This window comes from Stegostoma tigrinum, chromosome 21 (genome assembly GCF_030684315.1).
Source record: "Stegostoma tigrinum isolate sSteTig4 chromosome 21, sSteTig4.hap1, whole genome shotgun sequence".
Lineage (NCBI taxonomy): Eukaryota > Metazoa > Chordata > Chondrichthyes > Orectolobiformes > Stegostomatidae > Stegostoma > Stegostoma tigrinum.
The window spans coordinates 12,661,851-12,670,698 of NC_081374.1; the positions used below are offsets into that span (position 1 = coordinate 12,661,851).

At 39.7% G+C, this 8,848-nt stretch overlaps 1 protein-coding gene across 2 annotated transcripts in view; it reads right to left on the reverse strand.

Annotated features, from left to right (window-relative positions):
- Positions 1 to 8,606, reverse strand: part of LOC125462989 (Krueppel-like factor 15) — a 33,232-nt gene extending 24,626 nt beyond the window's left edge. The window contains exon 1 of one of the 2 annotated variants that reach the window (XM_048553568.2): positions 8,407 to 8,606. The gene's annotated coding sequence lies outside the window, so the exon portion shown is untranslated. Of the gene's footprint in view, positions 1 to 7,878; positions 7,928 to 8,406 lie in introns of those variants that run through there. The other variant, XM_048553569.2, reaches the window with a different exon arrangement.
- Positions 8,607 to 8,848: the final 242 nt, after the last annotated feature.

The following is an 8,848-nucleotide window of genomic DNA, read 5'->3' on the forward strand; positions in this document are numbered from 1 at the left end:
TAAAGCCAAATCATTTTCAAGAAATACTAAAATTGAAGGGAATTCTTTCAGTGAGAATATTAATACTGGAATTTTCCAGCTGCATACAGTCCAATCCTGGATGTGGGAACAGACATCCTACACCTTCAACAGGACATCTTTTTGGATGAACAGATTTTCTACCCTTTTCAGTCAAGTTAAGAACCGCCAAAAAACAATGATCAGAGATAATGGGAACTGCAGATGCTGGAGAATCCGAGATAACGAAGTGTGGAGCTGGATGAACACAGCAGGCCAGCAGCATCTGAGGAGCACAAAAGCTGACGTTTCGGGCCCAGACCCTTCATCCCGTAGGATGCAGGAACAGCAACTCATTCTGCTTGGGAACTCTGCAGCCCAATGGTATCAATGTGGATTTCACCAGCTTCAAAAATCTCCCCTCCCGCCACTGCATCCCAAAACCAGCCCAGCTTATCCCAGCCTGCCTAACCCGTTCTTCCTCTCACCTATCCCCTCCTCCCACCTCAAGCTGCACCTCCATTTCCTACCTAACAAGCTCATACACCCCCTTGACCTGTCCGTCCTCCACGGACTGACCTATTCCTTCCTTACCTCCCCACCCATACTCTCCTCTCCACATCTTCGGTCTGCCTCCCTCTCTCGCCCTATTTATTTCAGAACCCTCTCCCCACCCCCCTTTTCTGATGAAGGATCTAGACCCAAAACATCTGCTTTTGTGCTCCTCAGACACTGCTTGGCCTGCTGTGTTCATCCAGCTCCACACTTTGTTAACCAAAAAACAATAGTCTGGTTACCAAACTGTATTATTCTGCCTGTGCGCATGTACGTAATCACACTAGTCAGGGGCCATTGGGTTGCCAACCGGATCCAGGCTAATTTTAGTTTTGTATCAGAGATAATGGGAACTGCAGATGCTGGAGAATTTTAGTTTTCTTCAGTCCAGGTGCTTTGAAAGCATTAATTGTATTCTGCTGCTGTGGTAACAAACTCAGCAGGAAACATCTGAGAACTACCACACGACTGAGAAATAGCAAGACAGTATGACAACGTGAACAGCATTCACTCATCACCAATGACTAAAATTATAATGTAACACAGTCAATCTATGTTTAATTAACTAATGCGAGGCCAAGGAACAATAAAGATGCTACGATTAACTCCCACATTTTGACAGAACTGTAGAAAAAGGGATTATTTTTTAGGCTTCTTGATTGCATTCTTTCAGCAGAACTAAGTGAAAAACATATTCATCACCTACAGGGTACAGGTCAGGATGATGAGATACTATCAACCTATCTGGATGAGTGGAACACCAGCAACACTCAAAAGGCACAGTACCATTCAGGACAAAGCAGTCTGCTTGATTGCTGCTTCATCTGCCATTTTAAATATTCATCCCCTCCATCATCTGTGCACATTGGCAGCTCATTTGTGCCATCTCCAACAAATACAGCAAAAATTCACCAAGACTTCTCAGACAGCAATTTCCAAGCCCGCAATCTCTATGACTTGGAAGGCCAACTGCAACAGACACTTGGGGACATCAACATGTGCAAGTTCCTGTTCAATCCAAACACCATCCTGACTCGAAACTATATCAACATTTCTTCAGTGCTGATGGGTTAAAGTCCTGTTTGGGGTACTTGTACTGAATGGACAGCAATTGTTTAAGAAAGCAACCCAGTAACACCTTCGAGGGTAAGTAGGTATAGGCAGTAAATGTTGGCTGAGCCGACAACACCCACATTGTGAAGGAATTGAAAGAAATGTGGAAGTCAGGTGAACAGAAGATGACATCCCCTCATTGTGGCATACCTAAATGAAGGCTGGTCACAGGCACTGGGCAATGACTGACACACACTGGAGCAGACAACATCATCAGTAATGAAACTGATTAAAAATTAAATAATGCACACTTTTACAATTTTGATTTGAAGTAACATTCTCAGTATTCCTTTTGTTTACTGCATTTACAGTCACTATAAAAAGACATAATGGTTGGGATTTCAGCAGGTGTGCCTGGCCACAGTTATTAACCAGATGGAGTATAACATGCTTCAGCAAATGCTTGCAGAGCAGAAGACCAGAAGCTGGAAACACCCACATCCAAACGTTGCAAGTTATTCAATGAAACACCTTGTAGAACAATTCAACGACAAACATGTAGATCAAAGCTGTTGCATACAAAAATGCTTGGAAAATAAACTATTAATATAATATACATCCAGAGAAATCTGAATAGCTAATTAAATTTCACTAGAGATTAATAATACTCCCCGTCGGTGCTCTCTCTAGTTTCTTGAGGGCATTTATCCATTCACTGAATTGCCAGCTTTATCAATATTGAATTCAGTGCACATGGTCACAATGTTCAGAAAGATTTTGCATTACAATTTTCGAACATACCATTTTGTAAAACACTCTTTAGACTAGTCATTCAAAAAAACACAGGATTGTGGTACAATATCCAAAATGTGGTCATGTACAACTTATTGCACAGGACTCATTTCAGCCATGCAGATGAGCACAAGTACAAGGGCTCCAAACTTGATGATAACTTCTGCTCCTAACACCATAGGCATGAAACTCTCCAATAGGGAGCATATTTTTAAGATGAATGGTGAGAGGTGTAGAGAGAATTTGAGGAAACCTTTTCACCTAGAGGGTGATGGGAATCTGGAATGCACTGCTGGAAAGAATAGCTGAAGCAGGAAACCTTGCAACGTTTAAAAACTACTTGGACAAGGACTTGAAATGTCATAACATTCAAGGGTATGAACCAACTGCTGGAAAATGGGACTAGCGTAGATTTAAGAGTGGTTTTTGTCAGTGTATACTTGATGTGCCAAAGGGCCTTTTCTCTACTGTATGATTTTATGATTCTAAAATCTTTTCTTTATTCCTTCAGTGGATGTGAGTGTCACTGACTAAGCCAGCATTTACTGCTCATCCCTAATTTTGTTAAGAGTCAACCACATTGCTATGGATCTGGAGTCACAAGTAGGCCAGACCAGATAAAAATGGCAGATTCCTTCCCTGAATGGGCATCAGCGAACTGGATGAATTTTTCCTGGCAATTGACAATGGCTTCATGGTCATCATTAAACTCTTAATTCCAAACGTTTTTGTTCATCCATCCAGAATTCCCTGCATGTAACAACCAATTGTTTCTTAAATAATTCCAGTATTCACAGTCCCTACTACTCCAGGAACTATAGGAGGGGAGATATTTAGTCCGTCAAGGCTGTCCATCATTTAATGACGTTATGAGTGATTTGCATTCTAATTCTATCTTCCTTGATTCACCTCAGCTCTTTGACCAAAAGTATTAAAGAATCTATGAGTCACAGATTTACAATTAGCAACCGATCTAACATAAATATCTCTTTTCAGAAGAAAGTTCAAAACTTCCACTGCCGTTTTCTTGTGAAACTTGATTCCTAATTTACTTCCTGGGAGGTCTGGCTCTAATTTTTAGACCATGCCACCTAGTTCTTAACTTCCCAACTAGTGGACAGTTTCACTCAATCCTCCTGATCTGATTTGCTTGATAATGCAAAAGTTTCAATCAAATCACCCTTGACATTCCCAAACTTGAGGAAATAGAACTCCAATTCATATATTTTCTCCTCATAATTCAACATGTGGAGTTTGTGTTTCACTCTGGTAAATCTCTTTTTGAGTCACTTACATACATAAAAGCCAAAACTTATAAAATAGCATAACCATAGTTACAGCTCAAAAGGAGGCCATTAGGTTCATCATGCCTCCGGCAGCTTTCTGCAAGAGCTAGTTGTACACACCACACCCCCACCAACTATATGCAAACTTCTCTCCAGATAATTATACCATTCCCATTTCAAAGTCACAATTGAATCTACCTCCGTCACATTCTCAGGTAGCAAATACCAGATCCCAATTATTCCCTTAAATGTTTTCCCTCACTTACTGTTGACTTTTTTTTGAAACCAGCAACCTTAAACCGATGTCCTCCAATTCAAAATCCTTCCATCAAAGTAAGCAATTTCTCCCCATCTACTTTGTTCAGACACCTTGTGATTTTTAACATATCAATCAAATCTCTTGTCAAAGGAGAATGTTTCAGTTTCTCTATTCTACCTCCATGAGGGAAGTCACTCATCCTTGAAACCATTCCCACAAATCTTTTCTGTATTCCTCCCACAACTCTTTATAGTCCTCACATCCTTTCTAACATCCATTGCCCAGTATTGGGCACGACAGCTGAGACCAAACTAGAATTTTGTGAACACTGACAATTTGCTTGCTTTCGTACTCTATGTCTCAGTTTATAAAAATCCTCCTTTATGCCTTTTTAATAATTTTCTCAACCTGAACTGCCACCTTAAATTATTCATAGGTGTATACACTTCCAGGCTTTCTCCATTCCTGTATCGCTTTTAGAACTGTACCCCCTACTTTCTATGGCTCCTCTTTTTCTCTTCTAACCAAAATGTACTAATTTACTCTTTTCTATATTAAATTTCATTGGCCATGTGTCCACCCATGCCACCAGTGAACGTATGCCCCGTCTATTGCTATCAGTTACTTAGATTATGACCTTTTCAGACATTTTTCCTTCTGTTTTACCAATTTATTTCTGCTGGCTTTGTTGATTGCTATCCAGTATTGATTGCATATGTTAGGTATTTCATTACAGCAAACCTGCAATTCAACAGGGTGAATGGCAAATGACAATAGAGTGGAGAGAGGCACATTAAAGTTATTTGAACAACTGTTTTCATTACAGGAAGCTTAAGACAACAGGTAATAAAATTAGGTGGTGTGTAAAACAAGCAAGTGATTGATCAATTTCCCTCTTTGGCGTGATGTTTCCCTCTTTGAAGTTAGAACTTTTAATTCCAAAGAAAGCAGCTTTGGTCAGGTCCAAGATATTTCATCAGAACTGATATGACCTCACCCCCCGACAGGTAAATTATGTTTCTTCCCCTTGATACTGTCTGATCTGTGAAGCTTTTCCAGCAATTTTAGCTCTTTTCTCAGATATCCTGTATTTGCAGTCTTTTACTTTTGTATTAGGTTAAAGTCACCCTGAGTCACAGTCTAGTCACTTTTCAAAGAGAATCATGAGGTAGTAGGAGAACAATTTTAGTAGCCAGTGTATAGAGGAAAATAAAGTTTTGGTTACGTTCCCCATGCTTCACCAACAATTACCAACATACTCGACAGGCTGGTTCACTCATATCATGCACCAGAATTTCTAAAATGACAATGATTCATTTTCAGCTGTTTTTAATGATTATAGCCAAATTTGTTATATTGTGAAATTAAATTGGAATAAATCAAATTGGCCACTGTTGAATTTGTTACCTTGGTCTCTGTTGATTCCGATCTCCCTGCTATAGGAAAGATGTTGGGAAACTTGAAAGGGTCCAGAAAAGATTTACAAAGATGCTGCCAGGGTTGGATGGTTTAAGCCATAGTAAGAGGCAGAACATACTGGGGCTATTTTCCCTGGAGTGTCAGAGGCTAGAAGTTTATAAAATCATGAGGGACATTGATAGGGTGAATAGTCAAGGTCTTTTTCCCAGGGTAGGTGAGTCCATAACTAGAGGACATCAGTTTAAGGTGAGAGGGGTATGATTTAAAAAGGACCTAAGGGGCAACATTTTCATGCAGAGAGTGGTGCCTGTATGGAATGAGTTGCCAGAGGAAGTGGTGGAGCCTGGTACAATCACAACATTTAAAAGGCATCTGGATAGGTATATGACTGAGAATGGTTGAAAGGTATATGGGTCAAATGCTGGCAAGATTAATGTAGACTATTTGGTCAGCAAATATTAAGAAAAATTCAAGAAAGCACCGAACAGGTAAACTGTATGAAATGCTTTGTACTTCTAATTCCTAAAGACAGGGTAAGGGCAATATGACAACCAAGAAGCCTGTGATAAGGGATTAAGGAGTATGTCAATGGCACCAATACCTGAGCTTTATTGAAATAAAACTTTGTTGAAGATTTTGGTCTTGCACTCATCAAGGCAATTTGCAGAAAATACCAAACTAAATGGGAAATAACTGTTTTTGCTGCATGAGATGGGTTGTGATTGATTGACAATTGGTCTCTGGTCAGGGATTTTCATTGAATACGCCAGTTAATGACGGCTGACAGTTAACTGACAAGATCTGCTTAAATTTTAAACAGAGCTGTTTGACTATGCTTAGTCAAGGCATTGCTGACAGAAAGAACATCTGCGCACAATGTCTGTTTCAACTTAGTAAAATAAGTGACAGCCACTCTCTGCAAGAGTTGAGCTTTCACAGTCCCCAGGCTTACCACCGATCCTTGCCAAATTGAATGCTTTTTCTTATCAGTTTGATGCTATCTTTAACTTCCCTAATTAACCATGGTTGGCTTATCCCCTTCCTTGAAGGATTCTTCCTCACTGGAATATATCTATGAGCCATGAACTATTTTCTGAAACATCTGCCATTGTTCCTCAGCCGTCTTTGCTGCTAAACTCCTTTTCTGGTCAACTCCAGCCAACTCTGCCCTAACTCCATTGTAATTTTCCTTATTTAAGCTTAGCATAGTTATTTCTCACCCAAGTTCCTCTCTTTCTAAGTGAATGCTATATTCTACCATATTACGGTCACTGTTTCCTAGGAGATCTTTTACACTGATATGAATGTGTGTATAAACATAAGGTATTATAAGTGGCCTCTGTTCCAGTAGTTTAAAAGATAAAACCCAAAAAGCATTGTGAATATTCAGCTTCTGAGAGATATTTATAAAACGAGGACACAATTGCATTTAAAGTAATTGATCTTAAGGTTTGGTTTTCACAGATAGGTCCTATGTGATGTTATCAATCCATCCATCAGTTATCAAAGCGTTATTCATACCCTTATGATTTATAAGGATTGACTAATTTTATTGAACAAATAATTTTGTAATCCTATACCTAATTTTATAATCTTTTGTCAGCATCATCACTTAGTCTATTCAAGTCTGAAATCTTTCAAATAGCTCAAGTATCATGCTGTGGATGCTGAGAGTTGCTACAGCTGCTTTGCAAAATTATTTGACCCCAAGAAAATATTCAATGTGTGAAAATCCAATGATACTGGTTTTAACAAATGTACTTCTTCCAAATCTTTCAAGATTTAATTTATATGCCCACCAGAGGAACATAGTCAGAACAATAGGGACAAAACTTTCAAACTGGCAGGAAATAGGATGTAAAAATGTGACTTAAAGCCAAGAAAAAGGAGGAAACAACCCAGGTTGCAAACACAAATCGAGTATAGAGTACCCCTATATTAAATCTTACAGTGTCTGTCTGCCCGAATTCTGGATCATATTAAAGTACATGGCAACTGACATAAAGAGGACTAAAAGAAAAATATTTTTATAAAAATAATTGGTTGGCAATACATAAAAACCTTGAAAAACTGAACAAACTCAGTTATGATATCAGTCTTCAGGTGGAACAGTAAACTAAATTTGCATGTTTTTTACAGAGTTCCAACAATTTGAGAGCAATTAACTTATATTAGTACACAAACAATCTTGAAATGCATTATGCATTTTTTGCAAAGAAGCTGTGTGTTCTGGCATCACATTTACATTGGTTAATTTGAAGTTGACTGAGCCTGATGCTGAATGGTTTTATTTCCTTGAAACACAGTCATTTTGAAATGTGATGAAATCTTGTTTCGAGAGTGTGTGCTGTTCCATTTCTCCCTAAAACAAAACGGCACTGAAAACATTTGTGACAAAACAAGGAAACTGTTTGAAATGATAAAAAATAAGCCCTCATCTGCTTGGTTATTTAAATCTACAAAGACTGAAGTAATGTGCCCTTTTAACTCCCTCTTGTTAAAGGTAGTTGTACTTACACAACACTCCCTTGTCTCAGGAAAGGTTAATGCTGAATTGCCTTGTGACAGCTCGAGGTTTACATTGCATCAGCCACTCAGTCACAGGTCGACCCTTCACCAGTGCCCATTGGTTATCTGCTGAAACAATCTGCCAACTTGGAATAGTATCAGTAGCCCATTGGGCCTGCTGGCTGTCAGTCACAGCAAAACACATCAGCTTCTATAGTATCGAATTACATTAAGGGGGAGGGGTACAAAAAAAGTTGCAAAAAAATTTCCTCCTTCCGCCTGGCATCGAAAAAGAAACAAATAAAAACACGTCTTTTTTTTGAAGGAACGTTGGCATTTCAACAGAACCTAACACGAAGAAAGATCTTTCTTTTCCAAACCATCTGTGACGTGGTTTAAGGCAGTTAAACAAACCAGAACACAAATTGAACAATTCCAAAATCCGAGAAGGGGATTAAATAAATAATGGTTGCGATTGTAACCATTAACTTTACTAGTTTAAAAGGCATTTGGCGTGCAGAAATGTTGTTCTCTGACCTGATTTTCCACAGGGAATGCAATGCAGCCGTAGGAAACATCTGCCGCCCCCGCTGTCGTTGCACTGTTGTGGTATTTTGCAAGTTTTGTTTTTTTTTGTTGTTGTTTTAAGGCCCGGGAAACTATACAGGGGGCAAAGAGTACGCCCGGAGTCCGCGCGCTCTGCCTCTCCCGCTGTCACGCGCTCGTTCCTTCCATGCTGGCAGCGTCCACGTCACGTGAGAGAGGCTCGCCCGGATCTCTCGCTGCCCATTGGCCAGTGGGAAGGAGGCTCGTCCAGGGGGTGGTGTGACGGACTCTTCCCGTGCTCCCCCTAGAACCTTGTCTATCATCTGCTGCGTCCCGCCCACATTCCTGGGGTCCCACACTTCACCGATACATTGTGTCAGTGCATTGTATCAATCAAAGTGATACTTTATACAAGCACGATATATACAGGACA